This window comes from Balaenoptera physalus (assembly GCF_965194825.1).
Source record: "Balaenoptera physalus genome assembly, chromosome: 17".
NCBI classification, from domain to species: domain Eukaryota; kingdom Metazoa; phylum Chordata; class Mammalia; order Artiodactyla; family Balaenopteridae; genus Balaenoptera; species Balaenoptera physalus.
This window is the reverse complement of record NC_138895.1, coordinates 46351364-46366914: the sequence shown is the minus strand read 5'-3', so window position 1 is coordinate 46366914 and position 15551 is coordinate 46351364. Positions and strand designations below refer to the sequence as shown.

The 15551-nt window shown below is 42.5% G+C and overlaps 1 protein-coding gene across 10 annotated transcripts in view; it reads right to left on the bottom strand.

Moving 5' to 3' along the window:
- CPQ (carboxypeptidase Q) overlaps nucleotides 1-14987 on the bottom strand; it is a 501324-nt gene extending 486337 nt beyond the window's left edge. For 9 of the 10 annotated variants that reach the window (XM_082432729.1, XM_082432726.1, XM_082432732.1 and 6 more), the window contains exon 1: nucleotides 14854-14987. The gene's annotated coding sequence lies outside the window, so the exon portion shown is untranslated. Of the gene's footprint in view, nucleotides 1-14720 lie in introns of all 10 variants that reach the window. The other variant, XM_082432728.1, reaches the window with a different exon arrangement.
- Between the last annotated feature and the right edge of the window lie 564 nt (nucleotides 14988-15551).

The following is a 15551-nucleotide window of genomic DNA, read 5'->3' as shown; positions in this document are numbered from 1 at the left end:
CCCACCAGCAGTCAGTCTACCTAAAGACTTCCTGAACTCGGAGTCACCTCTAGACACACCCCTTGATGCGGCCCTGCCCACCAGAGGGTCGAGACGCAGCTCCACCCACCAGTGGGCAAGCACTGGCCCCTCCCACCAGGAAGCCAGACACCAGAAGCAAGAAAGCTATGATCCAGCAGCCTGCGAAACCAAGTTCACAAACACAGATCAGAACCTACTCTGGGGGGGCTTCCCTGGTGGTGCAGTGGTTAAGAAACCGCCTGCTAATGCAGGGGACACGGGTTCGAGCCTTGGTCCGGGAAGATCCCACATGCCACGGAACAACTAAGCCCGTGCGCCACAACTACTGAGCCTGCACTCTAGAGCCTGCAAGCCACAACTACTGAAGCCCGTGTGCCTAGAGCCCGTGCTCCGCAACAAGAGAAGCCACCACAATGAGAAGCCCGCGCACTGCAACGAAGAGTAGCCCCCATTCACAGCAACTAGAGAAAGCCTGCACACAGCAACGAAGACCCAATGCGGCCAAAAATAAAATAAATTTAAAAATTTATATATATATGTATATTAAAAAATAATAATAATAACCTACCCTGGGACCAGCTGGTCCCTGGCCTTGGGTGAGGAGACAGGAGTGTACTGCTGGAAGACATAGGACATACCCTACAGACGGCCACTTCTCCGAGGTCAAGAAACATAACTAACCTTCCACATATATAAAAATACAAATAGAAATTTAGATAAAAATGAAGGCATTATGCCAAGTGAAGTAAGTCAGACAGAGAAAGACAAATGCCATATGATCTCTTTTACATGTGGAATCTTAAAAAATTAAATTAAATTAAAAAAAAAAAACAAGCTCATAGATATATAGATTGGTGGTTGCCACAGGCAAGGGTTTGAGGGTGGGAGAAATTTCCTCTTTTGGTTTAATATCATTTTAGTTGGATTGCTTTCACTTATAATCAGATGTTCTGATTCAAAATCTCCAAACTCATCATCTTCCCCAAAATCTTCTCTAACCCAGAAAGAGGATTTCCCTCTTTCTGTTAATGAAAACATAATTGTCCCTATCATTCAGTCTTATCTATTCATCCTCCCACATACTCAATCAGTCACTAAATCTCATCATTCTATCCTCTTACATCTCTTTCTTCTATCCCTACCAACAAAAATTTTACCACTTTAATTCAGGTCTTCTTTATTTCTCTCACTTGGCAATAGTATCATACATCACGCATCTCAATGATCACCTTCTCTCTGAAAGCTTTTTTTATCTGCCCTGGCCAAAGCAGTCCTCTCGCTCTGCTTTTTCTCCACCTCTACTCTCTTTCAATCATCCTTTTTTTTTTTTTCCTGTCACATAATTACCATTTCTTTTTAATGGTGAAAATATTTAAGATCTCCTCTCTTAGCAACTTTCAAGTATACAATACAATATTATCAGCTATAATCACCATGCTGTACATTAGATCCCCAGAACTCATTAATCTTATAACTGAATGTTTGTACCCTTTGATTCAATATCTCCCCATTTCCCCCCACCCCCCAGCCCTTGGGAACCATGGCTCTACTCTCTGTTTTTCTGAGTTCAGCTTTTTTAGATTCCACATATAAGTGATATCATACAGTATTTGTCTTTCTCTGTCTGACTTATTTCACTTAGCATAATGTCTTCAAGGTTCATCCAAGCTGTCACAAATGGCAGGTTTTCCTTCTTTCTCAGGCTGAATAATATTCCATTGTGTGTGTGTGTGTTATGTATATATGTGTATATATGTATAATGTATATATACACTTATACATTATATCTTCTTTATCCATCTGTCGACAGACACGTGAGTTGTTTCCTATCTAAGCCACAATAGTCTTTCAATCATCTTGAGTCAACTCAGGCACAGTTTTTTCCAGGATGCTTTTCCTGACCTGGTTCGTCTTCTCACAGGTTGTGTTGAATGTCCTCTTCTACAATTTTCTAGCACCCTCTGCTTACCTCCTTCAAAGTTTACCACAATCTGAATCGAAATTATCCAGACTATCTCACTAGTCTTAAAGCTTTTCAAGGGCAAGATCAATGTCTTTCCACCCAGTATACAGTTAGAAGCTCAATAAATGCTTTTGAGCTTTTAAAGTGAATTGTGTTTTCTTCATCCTTGTATCCCCACCACTCAGCACATGTGTGGCACAGAGAAGCAGCTAGATTGACGCTGGCTAAGTGAAGAGCCTCCTGCAATAGACTGAATGTGTCCCCCTAAAATGCATATGCTGAAATCCTAACCATAATGTGATGGTATTAGGAGGTGGGACCTTTGGTAGGTAATTAGGTCATGAGGGTAGAGCCTTCATGAATGGAGTCAGTGCCCTTGTAAAAGGGCACCTTCTTCTTTTGCCACGTGAGGACACTATGAGAAATCGCAGTTTGCAACCCAGAAGAGGGTCCTCAGCAGAACCTGACCATGCTGGCACCCTGAACTCAGATTTCTAGCCTCCAGACTGTGAGAAGTAAATTTCTGCTGTGCATAAGCCACCCAGTCTACGGCACTTTGTTACAGCAGTCAGAACTAACTAAGACACTTCCCCGTCTCCAGTCTGACTGTACTTCTATCCACCCAACTCACCGTTTCAGATTAATCTTGGTTCAAAACCTCACTTGGTAATTAATGATTCCAACAATGCTTTCATTGGCACCTTAGAATACCTTTGCTTTTCCTCCTCACCCAAGTTGCCAATTCTTCAAAACTAATTTTGAATTTTCTCTGTACGTGCTCCATAATACCATCACCAACACTTACTTAATCATGCCAAATATCTCCATATGAACTAAAGGCTGTCTGATCTCAGCTGGGTCCCTTGCATTGCTCAGCAACCCTTACATTTATCTTCAATTGACCCCTATCAAATTCCCCACAGCAGCTGCTACAAAGTTTTTCCACTCTCCTTAAGCCCCAGATTCAACCCCTACTCCCCTCATGTTCAGCAAAAGCTCTCCTCTTCTACATAACTGAGAATACGATATTATGACCATGAGATGACTTGGCTTTCTTCATCCTCAACTCAAAACTCTTCTATCCCTTTATCTATACAGCTCTTCTCAGCTCACGTCCCAGTGAAAGAATTGCCCACCCTCCTTTCCAAACCCAAACTCTCTATCCATACTGTACCAATTATCGGGAGGAAGAGATACTGAATAATATCCTCCAAACTGACAAGGAACTTTGAGACAGAAAAACAAAGCAGGTAATTCCATAAAGTGCAATTATGAAGTTTGTCGTGGGTAACCTACACGCAGGCAGGAAGGATCAGGCAGACGGGATGACCCAGAGGCATTCGCAGCTGCACTTTGCACCACGGAAAGGGGTACCGGGGGATCTAAAGGGGCCAAAGCTAAACACGGCATCTGACTACCAAGTGAGAAGCATGACCACACCGACGGGGACCGGGGATTTTCCCCTCCCCCAGGGATCTCAGGACCATTAACCATCTGTGTCAGCATAAGGCATTCTTCCAGTTTTCACATCAGATGAAGAAAAGGGTAAAAGTTGATGGGGAACATATCCTTGTAAGTTAAGCTAAAGCTGAGTCACACAGAAAGGGGAGGGGGTAGGGCTGTGGACCTAAGATGGAGATGACAAAATGGAGTCAGTGTGGTTCAGCCTCACATGGCCATGCCACGTGGCTTGCGCATCTTAGTTCCCCAACCAGGGATTGAACCTGGGCCATGGCAGTGTAAGCACTGAGTCCTAACCACTGGACCACCAGGGAATTCCCTTAAGAAGAATTTTGTCTGAACAAGAAGGACAAGATTGGGTCCAGAAAGGAAGAGCGTACAACAGTATCAGCTGAAACTCCTTCCCCATCAGAAAGGCCAGGCTGACACCAGGTCAGCTGAGGAAGTGTTTAATTGGACATTTTGAGAATCTAATGTCATGTATGCAGATGCAAATGTTTGAAATGTTTGAGTTGTTTACAGTGTAGTTTGTGCCAGACAACCTCCCATGCCAAGCCAGAACACAGCCTCCCATTATTCCGCTGGGCTCAGTTTCTAAAGATGTTTCAGGGCTCTCTGAGACTTGTAAATTTCCACATCCAAAGGCTCATTTGTGTTTTCAAGGCAGAGTCATTCTTCCCCTCATGAGCAGACATCAGTCCTTCCCCTGCCAATCTCTGTTACTGCCTGCTCTGGTTCAGAAAAGGCTTTGGAGAAATCATTTGAGACGCAATTACTCCATCTCTAGAAATTTTAGTAGTTTGTGGAAAACTAACACAAAGGAAAAGTCAGACTCTTGATCCCTGCCTGGAAATTGGGTCTTAGCTGATGTAATTATTTCGAGAACTGTTTCTGTTATTCACTGACCCAGGAAACCACAGCTTATTATTAGCCCAGCTAATAGACAATTCCACCTTAACATACCCGCTATAAGGCAGCAGTTCTTGATCGGGAGGATAAACAAGGATACACCATAAGTGGACACTAGGGAATCCATTCATCTTTAAGAACTGAACCATCCACACTCTGCCTTGAAAATGCAACGCAAAAAAAAAAAAAAAAAATTGTCATTATCACAAATTGTTATGATGCCTTCACTATATCCTCTTCCTATTCTCAAATACCTTCTTCAAGAAAAAATTTTACACGTTTAAAGTTCTAAATTGGAAATACACTTGAAGACTATTGTTATGCGTCATGTTAAGGATACTCAATTCAAGAATAAAAATTTGCCACTAGTTTTACATTTGATAAGCTTATTTGTTTTATCCAATGGTCTCCATTGGATAAAAAGTCATAAGAAAATTATTAGCATTTATTAATGAGTTCATTCATTTATTCATACTACAGACATTGATTACCTATTATGCTCAGAGCAACTGCAACTGTTTCAGATATATAGAAATAAAGAATATGTCATCCTAGGCCTTAGGAAGCCAGTGAAAGAGGAAGGCAAATGACTGCGATACAAAGACAAAAGGAAACAGATTCTCAAGTACTAACAATAAAGTACAGTTGACCCTTGAACAACATGGGTATGAACTGTGTCTGTCCACTTATACGTGGATTTTTTTCAATAAATACTGCAGTACTACAGGATCGAAGGTTAGTTGAATCTGAGGATGCAGAACCACAGATGCAGACGGCCAACTGTAAAGTTACTCTCGGATTTCCGACTGCTGTGGGGTTGGTGCCCCTAACCCCCAAGTTGTTCAAGGGTCAACTGTAATGATAAAGTATTGCAGGATTATCACAGGAGAGAACAAGGAAGCAATAACGGAGAAGATGATATTTCAGCTCAGCCTTGCAGGATAGATGAATTTGCATAGTTGTATGGTGGGAAGGGTATTTCCAGTTAAAGAACAACCATGAGCAAAGATGTGAACACTTATAATATGTTCCCCAGAAATGATTTTTTTAAAAAAATTCTGGCGTATAAAAAGCTGAAGTATTATAAAGCACTAGGGAGAAATTTAAACATACACATGCATACAAGAAGTGTATTCCCAGTCCCATTTCAGACATAGTGATTCAGAACCCACAGAGTTAGGTGGGGACCAGGAATCAGTATTTTTCAAATCTTCCCATGTCGTGATGTGCACTCATGATGTGATCTGATACACACGTATAGAATACATGGAGCGATCTAGTAGGTGTTATGGGCTGAACTGTGCCCCACCACAGTTCATATGTTTAAGCCCTACTACCCAGTGCCGCAGAATGTGACTACATTTGGAGATATGGACTTTAAAGAGGTAATTAAGTTAAAATGAGGGCATGGGGGGTGGGGCTAATACAATCTGACTGAGGTCCTTATAAGAAGAGGACATTTGGACACACAGAGACGCCAGGGATGCACACGAACAGAAAACAATTGACCATGTGAGGAAACTGCAAGAAGATGGACATCTGCAAGCCAAGGAGAGAAGCCTCAGAAGAAATCAAACCTCTTGAAGCAGTGTGGAAGACGAAGTAATTTAAAAGATTCTGCCTGGCCAAGGCAAGAGACAATAAGGGATATGACTAGAGTCATGACAGAAAGGATGGGGGGGATATGACTAGAGTCATGACAGAAAGGATGGGGGGTATAAAAAAACCAGAAAATTTCAGGTGCTATCACAGGTAGACACAACAGCATTTGGTGACTTACTAATGTGGGAGGATGAGGAAAAGGGAAGAGTTAAGGCTAACCTCCCAGATTTTGATCCTGTTTTGTACCCTATATTTCAGATACATCACATTACCTACTATCTCATAGACTGAGATGCCATTAACCAAAATAGAAAACCCAGAAAGCATTATTTGGGAATGAAATTGATGAGTTGAAAACGAGAGAACAGAAATCAGAAGAACGTCAAGTGTAGAGCTAGAGATCTCTTGAGAACAGAGGAGCTCATTAGAGCCACATGGCAATGACAGCACTGAGCTCACTTCCGTCATCACTCCCGTCCTTACAGCAACAAATAAAATGAGCAAACTGAAAACCAATGACTCTCCTTGGAGCAGAGAAGTGAGGGTGCAAAGCAAACCACCACTCTAAAATCTAGAGAGACAGGAAAAATCCAGAGAGTCACAGCCCAGATCTGCTTATCTGGAGCAGAAGCCACTGGACCCATAAAGTCTAGGAATATCTAAACAGTAATTTTAACAAATTGCTGGAGACTGAGTACGGCCTACCTTGAGAGTGAGAAACTCCTAAGGCCACAGTCTTGGGGAAGGAGGGGGGTGATTTCCAACAATTTCAGGTAATCACAAAACAGCTATTACAAAGGTGCAAAGACAGGAGGAAACATACCAATGAAAAAAATAATAATGATAGTGGCTAATATTGACTGAGCAGGCCTGTCCTAAATGTTTATATTTCTTAACCCTACAGCAAACCTATAGGATAATGCATTGGTTTTCTATTGCTGCTGTAACAAATTACCACAAAATTGGGGGCTTAAACAATATAAAGTCATTATCTTACAGTTCCGTAGGTCAGAAATCCAGCACTGGACTCACCAGGTAAAATCAAAGTGTTAGAAGGGTTGAATTCCTTCCGGGGGCTCTAGGGAAGGATCTTTGCCTTTTTCAGATCCTAATGGCCACTCATATTCCTTGTCTCATGGCCTCCTTCCTCCATCTTCAAAGCTGGCAACATTGCATCTCTCTGGCCATTCTTCCATAGTCACATCTCCCTAACTCTCTGATCCTCTTCTGCCCTCCTCTCCCACTGTTAATTAGGCCCACCACATGATCCAGGATATGGATTTCAAGTCAGATAATGAGCAATCTTAATTCCATCCACAGCCTTATTTCTCCTTTGCCACATAACCTATCATATTCACAGGTTCCAGGGATTAGGCCATGGGCATCTTTGGGGGAGGACATTATTCTGCCTACCACTGATAGTTATAATTATCTTTCCCATTTTACAAAGGAAGAAACTGAGGCAAAGAGAGGATATGTAATTGGTCCAAGGTCACACAAGTGTTGGTGACAGAGCTGAAATCTGAACCCAAGAAACTGACTTCAGAGCCTATTTTCTTAACTGTTAAACTACAGCGAACATAGGGTGCTAGTGAGTGGTTAGTTTAAGTGGTAAACCCTAAAATTTAGGCTGAATAAGTAGCGAAATGAAGTCTGAATAGTGCTGACTTCCATGATTTGCCCTCTGCTTCCCAAAGAACTAAATTGGGGTTTGTGATCCTCCATTCACTCCCTAGTCTTCCTATGGCCCCTGGTTTTCTGTAAGTCTTATCTCAGAAAAGCTAATGAAAAGAAAAATCCTATAAAAGAACAGCCAGATGTTTCAGATGGTAAATTTTGCAATACAATACACACAGTATTAATGATTTAGAACATTTAATCAAATGTAAAAATGCATCTTCAGATTAGTCACAGATAACATAGATCCAGAGTATTTTGATAATGGTAAAAGAACCTCAAACCGACGGACGTTCTGGGAACAAAAAGGACATACGAAGGTGGAAGATTAATTATATGAGCCACTTGACAGCATCATGAAAGAGAAGATGTTTTCTTTTTACCATTTCAATCAATTACAAAGCTAATTGAAAACATGGGCTAAACCAGAGGATCAAAGGCACAAGACCAGCAGGACTCTCAAATTCACTGAATTCTTCGTTAAACTTTTTTTTACAACCTTTCATAAATGTTTGAAGAAGAAATGAATTTTCTGTGAATAAGAGACCATATATATACATATATAATCATATATCTCACACATATATATTCATATATAACATAAAGAATTTTTTGATAAACATTTAATACACCATATTATTGAAACTTTCTATATCCCTGTTCACCCTTATGAATTATATTCTTCAACCTCATGAATTATATTATTCAAATCTTACCATTTGTCTTTTGTACGTTACCATTTGGCTTTTGTCTGCTTGATATGTCATATAAACACCAGATCTTAAAGTCTCCTATAAATTGTTTTGGTCAAGTCAGACAGAGAAAGACAAATATCATGATATTGCTTATATGTGAAATCTAAAAAAAGGCTACAAATGAACTTATTTACAAACAGAAATAGAGTCACAGATGTAGCAAATAAACTATGGTTACCAAGGGGGAAGGGGGGAAGGGATAAATTGTGAGATTGGGATTGACATATACACACTATTATATATAAAAGAGATAACCAATAAGGACCGACTGTATAGCACAGGGAACTCTACTCAATACTCTGTAATGACCTATATGGGAAAAGAATCTAAAAAAAGAGTGGATACATGTATATGTATAACTGATTCACTTCGTTGTACAGCAGAAACTAACAAAACATTGTAAATCAACTATACTCTAATAAAAATTAATTTTTAAAAATTGTTTTTTGTCATTTTCTCATACTTCTGACCATTTCCTTTATACTCTTTGAAGATAAATGTTTAAATGCCTGGCTCATAAAAAGTCACAACTATTCTGTCTTTCTTATAGATTTTATCTTTTATCAACTCTAGATCTGGTATAATGCTCTTTGCTTTGAATTACACTTGGTTTCTTTTTAATAATGATGTGGAACTCAAGGTCCGTAAAGGTTTCTGGTTTTCCCACCCCAGCCCACTATGTTGATGGATTTACACTCATGACTGCCTCTTGTGGGTCCCACCAGGGGCAGTGCCAGTGCTGGGCTTATCTCTCCATTTCCCAGCTGAGCTTCGGCCAGTGTCCTACCTGTGGGTGCTTCATGAGAAGCAAAGGTAGCTAGATGGATTTAATTGCAAATCATTATGTTCAATGTGTTGTAAATGGCCTCAAATAATTAGGGGATCCGGGTCCAGATCCCCATTTTCTTATTTGATACTCAACTTGGAAAAGTCTTCACATATAATACAATCAAGGTAGACGTAGCTTACTGCAGATTTTTTTTTTTTTTTTTAATTTATTTTTGGGTGTGTTGGGTCTTCGTTTCTGTGCGAGGGCTTTCTCTAGTTGCGGCAAGCGGGGGCCACTCTTCATCGCGGTGTGCGGGCCTCTCACTATCGCGGCCTCTCTTGTTGCGGAGCACAGGCTCCAGACGCGCAGGCTCAGTAGTTGTGGCTCACGGGCTCAGTACTGCAGATGTATCTTGCTTTAAGCAAACCCCATATTGAAAGTCTGGATTTATCCAGATAATATGTTAAGGAATGATTAATAGTTCACTTTGTAAAGGGGTTATTTGCCTCTTGGAAGATTTAATCATAAGATTTTTTTATATTGCAGACTCTCCTATTACATTTTAAGTATTATTGGATTTCCACAGCAATTCTCTATATACAACCCTTCATAACCATCCCTACTGCACATAGCAGGGTTGGTGCTAAGGATACTTTCCATCACTGCCTGTCTCCCCAGAGATCTTGGCTCTGTTGGCCTTCAAATATCATCTGCTTTATTCTTACTTTTACATGATGGACATGGTGGGAGGTGGAGGGGACTCATTGTAAAACGCCAAGGTTCCAAGGCAAAAGCAAGGTTCCGAAACAATGGACAGAGCAGTGGGCTGAAACTCAGAAGGCCTAGAGTTCTTGCCAGTTATGGGATCTGAGGCAAACTACAGCCTCCTTAATACCCAGATTTTTAGTTTATAAAAGAAAGATAATAGTGCCTGCCTGCACATGCTTCTGAGGGTTCATATAAAAATTATTTTTAAATATAAGGTGCTATGCTAATATATCCTTTTTTCCAAGCAAGTCTAATGCCACGACCCTAAGAGAACACTACATCAATCTAACTTTTTCCCTGTTAGCAACTATTTCTCACAGCATTCGTTAAAAGTTCTGAAAATTCCTCCTAATCATTATCTCATTATCATTATCCTTTTCATTTCATCTTACTCTACTTCTGTTATTCTTCCCTTAGTTCAAAGTCTCCCAACACTTTCTCTGCAAAATAAGATCAAACCCTCTGCACAGCACCTCTAAACAATCACCTATTTGTGTCTCCCTGGCAAGCTGAACAAGATGAGAAACCAAAGCTTGTGAGATTCTTACCACTAAAGAAATACGTTATTTAGAAGAGCCAGCTCAAATTTCCTCTCTGTATTCCAAATCTACCTATACCTGTGCTTTAAGCAACCAGTCCTCTCTGCTACACTCCTGCCATTTGCTCATCTTTGTTCCTTTCAACCACTCCTGTCTGTGTTGCTCTGTTCTGGTTTCTCTTGATGGTTTATAATAACCCCTCATTGTCTGAGTATCTAACCTTTTTCCTTCACTAGAACTTACGTAATAATTAGAGTTCTAAAGAACTCACCCGAAATATAACGGTCATTAGTTAAGTCTAATGTGGTCTTTTTCCTTCTTTTTAAGTGTTTTATTGAATTGATTTGTCTTTTTAGACTGTGGACCTGTCGTAGAGTTTGGCCAGTCTTGGCTATAGGATGTCACAGTACAGCTACAGTCAAGGCTGTACACTAGGGATCGCCCTTGGATGTTCCAAAGTTGTCTCACTGTCTTTCTGCCAAAAGCTCTTCCTCATCTGGTGTCTATTACCCTCATTAGTGGCATCTCCATCCACCCAGGTAAGCAATTCCAAAACCTCAGAATTATTTTCAACCTTATTTCCCATATGCAGCTAGTCATTAAATCCTGCCTTCCCTATATTCTGAATATCTCTCAAACTTACGCTAGTTTAGACCCTTATCCTATTTCATTTGGACTATAGCAACAACAGCATCCTCATTTTCTTCTGGCCTCCTGGCTTTTCCCTCTCTAGTTCCTCTGAAATACTATTGCTGGAGCTATTTTCTAAAGGAAATCCAATCATAGCACTCCTCTGTTGAAAAATTCAGCTTAAAAACTCTTAAAGATTATCTAGGCTGTGATAAAGCCTGAATAACATGACATTCAAGGACCTTCCTTCTCTGGCCCCAATCTCACAGGACCTCTTTACTACAGATGCACCCAACCCCTGTCTCCCCCTGGGAGTGCCACACTCAGACTGCCTCCATTTCTTTGCCCATGTAGCTCTCTGTGCTTAGAACGAACACCCTTCTCCCTCCGCTTGGCCTTCAGGCTTCGAAATCCAGTTCAAAACTCACCTGCTCTGTGAAGTCTTCCTAAATTCTGACCATACCTCTCTCCTGGGAGAATGAGTGGCCACTACTCCCACATCACCCTGTGCTGCAATTATTTGTGGATGGATCACTTCCCTACGTAAACTCTGTGTCTCATGCATCTTTATCTGGCACACAGTATGCACTCATTAAATGGTTACTGAAATTAATATGCGCTGAGTAAAAGAATAACTAAAGAAAAATTCCACAGATCTAGAAGCACACCAGTCCTCCCTCTTAGCTGCATTAAAGAAACAGGGCCCAGGGATAAAGAAAAGGACTAATAATCTGATGTAGCAAACACATGAATGGGTTGTTTGTTTTTAAAACCTAAGTGGTTTAGGGAGGGCAGGGGGAGAAGAAAGTATATTTTAAAGCTCTAGCTCCAGGGCAAGTAATAAAAATTGTTGCTTTAATGTTTTTTTCATAATATTGTGAGCAATGGGAAGGTCTATTCCATCACACTGGCCTTCAGGGCAGAAAGTTTCAGCCTCCTGAGCTAAATCAAACTGGCACTGGCTCTCTGTTTTTCAAGCAGCCGCAATTGGTCTCTGCCTTCTATGAGACTAAACTTGACTGACAAAGAAGAAACAAAATAATTTCCCACTTACTTTATGGGCCTCTCTTTTCCCCTTTTGCTCTTGTCAATTTATTATAAGAGTGCTGGAAACTCGTCTTGCATTTCTGCCCCTAGATTACACTGAGGTAGGCGTAGTACTTTGTCTGTGTTAGGAGTTGTCATTAGGTTGGGAGGCAGCAACTAGCCCAAGAAACAACACTGTTTGGTACTCAGAGTTTGAAGCCCTTAGGTGCCACTCACCCACATAGCTTTTGATGTCATCCTTTTTAGGTTAAATCTGGATGGTTAAATCTGAACACGTTTAAAATTAGGATGCACATGCATCTAGGTCAAAATATCAGAGTCTAGAGTACCAGTGGAACTCAAAAATTTTCAAAATGATACAACAAACAATCCTCTATAATTCAGTCTTAATCATTCCAACTCTGAGCTCCCATTCTAAATTTACTTACCCACAATGCCCAAGAGTTTAATATACTACCTGGAACACACACAGAGACCACATTCGACAACATTACAAGGCTTTCCTAGCAGGGACCGTCTATATTTCTGGCAGCAATCCTGCCTCCATCTGCCTGTGTTTTGAATGCCTGACTTTCCCATTTCCCAAGCACTGTTTCTATTTAGGAAGGTTGAATAGGGATTACAATTGTACCTAGCACGTAGGTTTATAGCGAGGAATAAATGGGGCAATACAAGTAAAAAGGTTAAATATAACAGTGCTTGGTGAGTGGTCAGTGCCCCATAAATATCACCTCTGTTACATTCCATGCCGGAACCACGTGTGACCTCATAATTGGATCTTTGAGAAAAGAATCAGAGAAAGTTGGTCTTTTTCACCAAGCACCATGTTTGACTTCACTTCTCCCAATAGACTTGAAAGAACTGAAGTAGGTAACATTAATTTTACTTCATTTAACATGTTTGGGACTTTGTGTTTGTGAAATGTAGCATGCAAGAAATATTTTAATACGTATGTAAAATGACTTTTTAAGTGCCTTTAAAAAATCTCTAAGGTCCTTCCGTTTCCAAAATGTTGTGATCTATGATAACTAATCTCAAACGCAGGCAAATTAATAGTGATATAACTCCCTAGATATACTGAAAATACATGGCATTGTCAGGCTGGTTGTACTGGAAACAAGTTAGACCCAAGACCAGGAACATGGGGCAATGCACAAAACAATCTTGCCCTTCTTTCTCCCCTCCAGCCCAGAGTCTATAATTCTCATCGCAAGCTCCCAGGTCCTTTTGTAGCAGATGTGGAGAGGACGAGGAATGAGTTGGAATTTGCAGAGAAAACAGTGGAGCCAAAATTCTACAGAATCCCAAGTAGAGCAGCTGAAGTGAGCAGGCTTCATGAAATCACCTGCAATTTCACCTTTTAACCGATAAAAGAGAATCCTAGAAGTCTAACTCAAGAAGGGGCCCTACCTAACCTCCTGCATCTTGGAGATTAAGAAACTGAGACCTAAAGAGATCAAGTAACACGTCTAAAGTCATCCAGCTTTTCTGAAACCTGGGTGTGGAAACCTATAAGTGATGCAGTGACCAATCAAATTAATGTAGTCTCAACCTATGTCACTTCCAAAGTGTCTGCACACCGAGAAATGTCTCTCTTTTCCTCTCTGAACTATATTCAGCCTTCTTCAGTCACCCACAAACCAGCCAGCACTTGTCTCAGGAAGACAGACAAGATCCTCCACAATCCTTAATTCAAAGAAACATCTGGTTTTACAAACAAGTTACTAAAAGCAGAGTCATGTGGTACTACCTTCAGATTCATCCTTATCTTTCAGAAATACATTAAATAATATTATAGTGACAATGATTCTCCAAAGTAGAAAGCAAAACTCAAGAAAAAAAAAAAAAAAGCCTAGGCATACTTTGCTTTAAGCAATGCATATAGGAAAATCTACTTACAGTGGAAATATGAGGGGGTGCTTCTGGTGATTATTTTCTTTTAAAACAGCATAGAATAGAACTTTTAAGTAGCCACAGTCAGAATGACTCCATTTACAAGAGTGCCACATTCACACAGCTTTTGGGAAACTACCAGAAGATAAGAGTTGTAAGCCTGTGTCTCCACTGCCTCCTCGTCATGTGTATTTATATCCATTCATGTATTCCTTCATTCAGCTCTACTTCATGTGTACTCATTCATTAATTCACCAGTTCTCCCTCACAGGAACTCACTCATTCATTCGACTGCTCACTTGAGTACTACCGAGTACCTGAGGAGTCCGACAGGGGCTCTGCCCCCGTGTAACTTAAGAGCCTGCGTGAAGCCTAGACGTACACACCAAAAATTAAAGTACAAGATAAAAGGCGAAAAGAACCACAAAGGAGACCCGATAAAGCAACCTGGAGGTTCAGGGGAACTAGGTGTTGGTTCCAGATACGGGCGAAGGAAGTTCCTGCGCGGCTTGGGGCGGGGCACCTCCCCTCCCCGAGACAAGAGGGAAAAGGAGCCATCACGCCCGGCTCGCTGCCCTCCGTGCACAGCATCGCCCTCCATCCCGGCGACCGCACGCGGCTTCCCCATTTCTGGGCCCTTGTCGCGGAAGCCGCACGCCCGGCCCGTCTCCCGGTGGCCTCCCTACCCCGTCCGTCAGCCGCTCCCACGAATGGGTGACTTGGGAAGTCCACACCGGGGCCGGCACCGCCTCGGCCCGCCCGCCGGGAGGAGCCGGGCCCAGCCTCCCACGGGCACTGCCCGGCCAGCGGCGCACGCACCTGGTCGGCCGCTCGGGCTGCGGCGGCGGTGGCGGCGGCGGCGGCGGCGGCGGCGGCGCCCAGGGTCACGCTGCCGGGTATCCGCGGTCCTGCCCTCTGCGCACTGGGCGGGAAGGCGGGGCGCAGCGGCCCGGGACGCGGGACGCTGGGCGCGGGCGGGAGGGCCCGGCGAGGCGCCGCCTCCACCACGCCCGCGGGCCTCGCTGCGCCTCGGGAGACCCGAGGGCCGCGGGCCGACCAGCTGGTGCCTCACCTTCTGGCTCTGGCTCCCGTTAGAAAATCAGTGTCCCACCCTGGGTCCTGGGCCCCGCGGCCTTGCTTCTTTATTTAGGGGCCAAAGCGCCCGAGCGTCGCCCTCAGGCCCTCGCGGGTCTCTGGGCGGCGGAGGTTTCCAGAGCTGTAACCTGCGGTTGGGCGGAAGGGCTTGGCCGAGGTGTCCTGTGCTTTCATGAGTGGCCGTGCGGGTAGGGAAGGAAGGGGTTGTGGAGCTGAAAGGAAAGCGTGAAAGGTGTTGCTCTGTCTCTGCGCCTGCATAAGGGCTTCTGGAAACCCCACGCTTTGCAAGCTGTCAAACGCCGCCCAAGGATACGTGGTTATTAAACCGTTATTGTCCCATCCTGCTGGGCAGGATTGTTAGAGAGGCGGTGATGATGGAAGGTGCAGAAGAGGACCCGAACTGGGACATCAGAAAGAGTCCT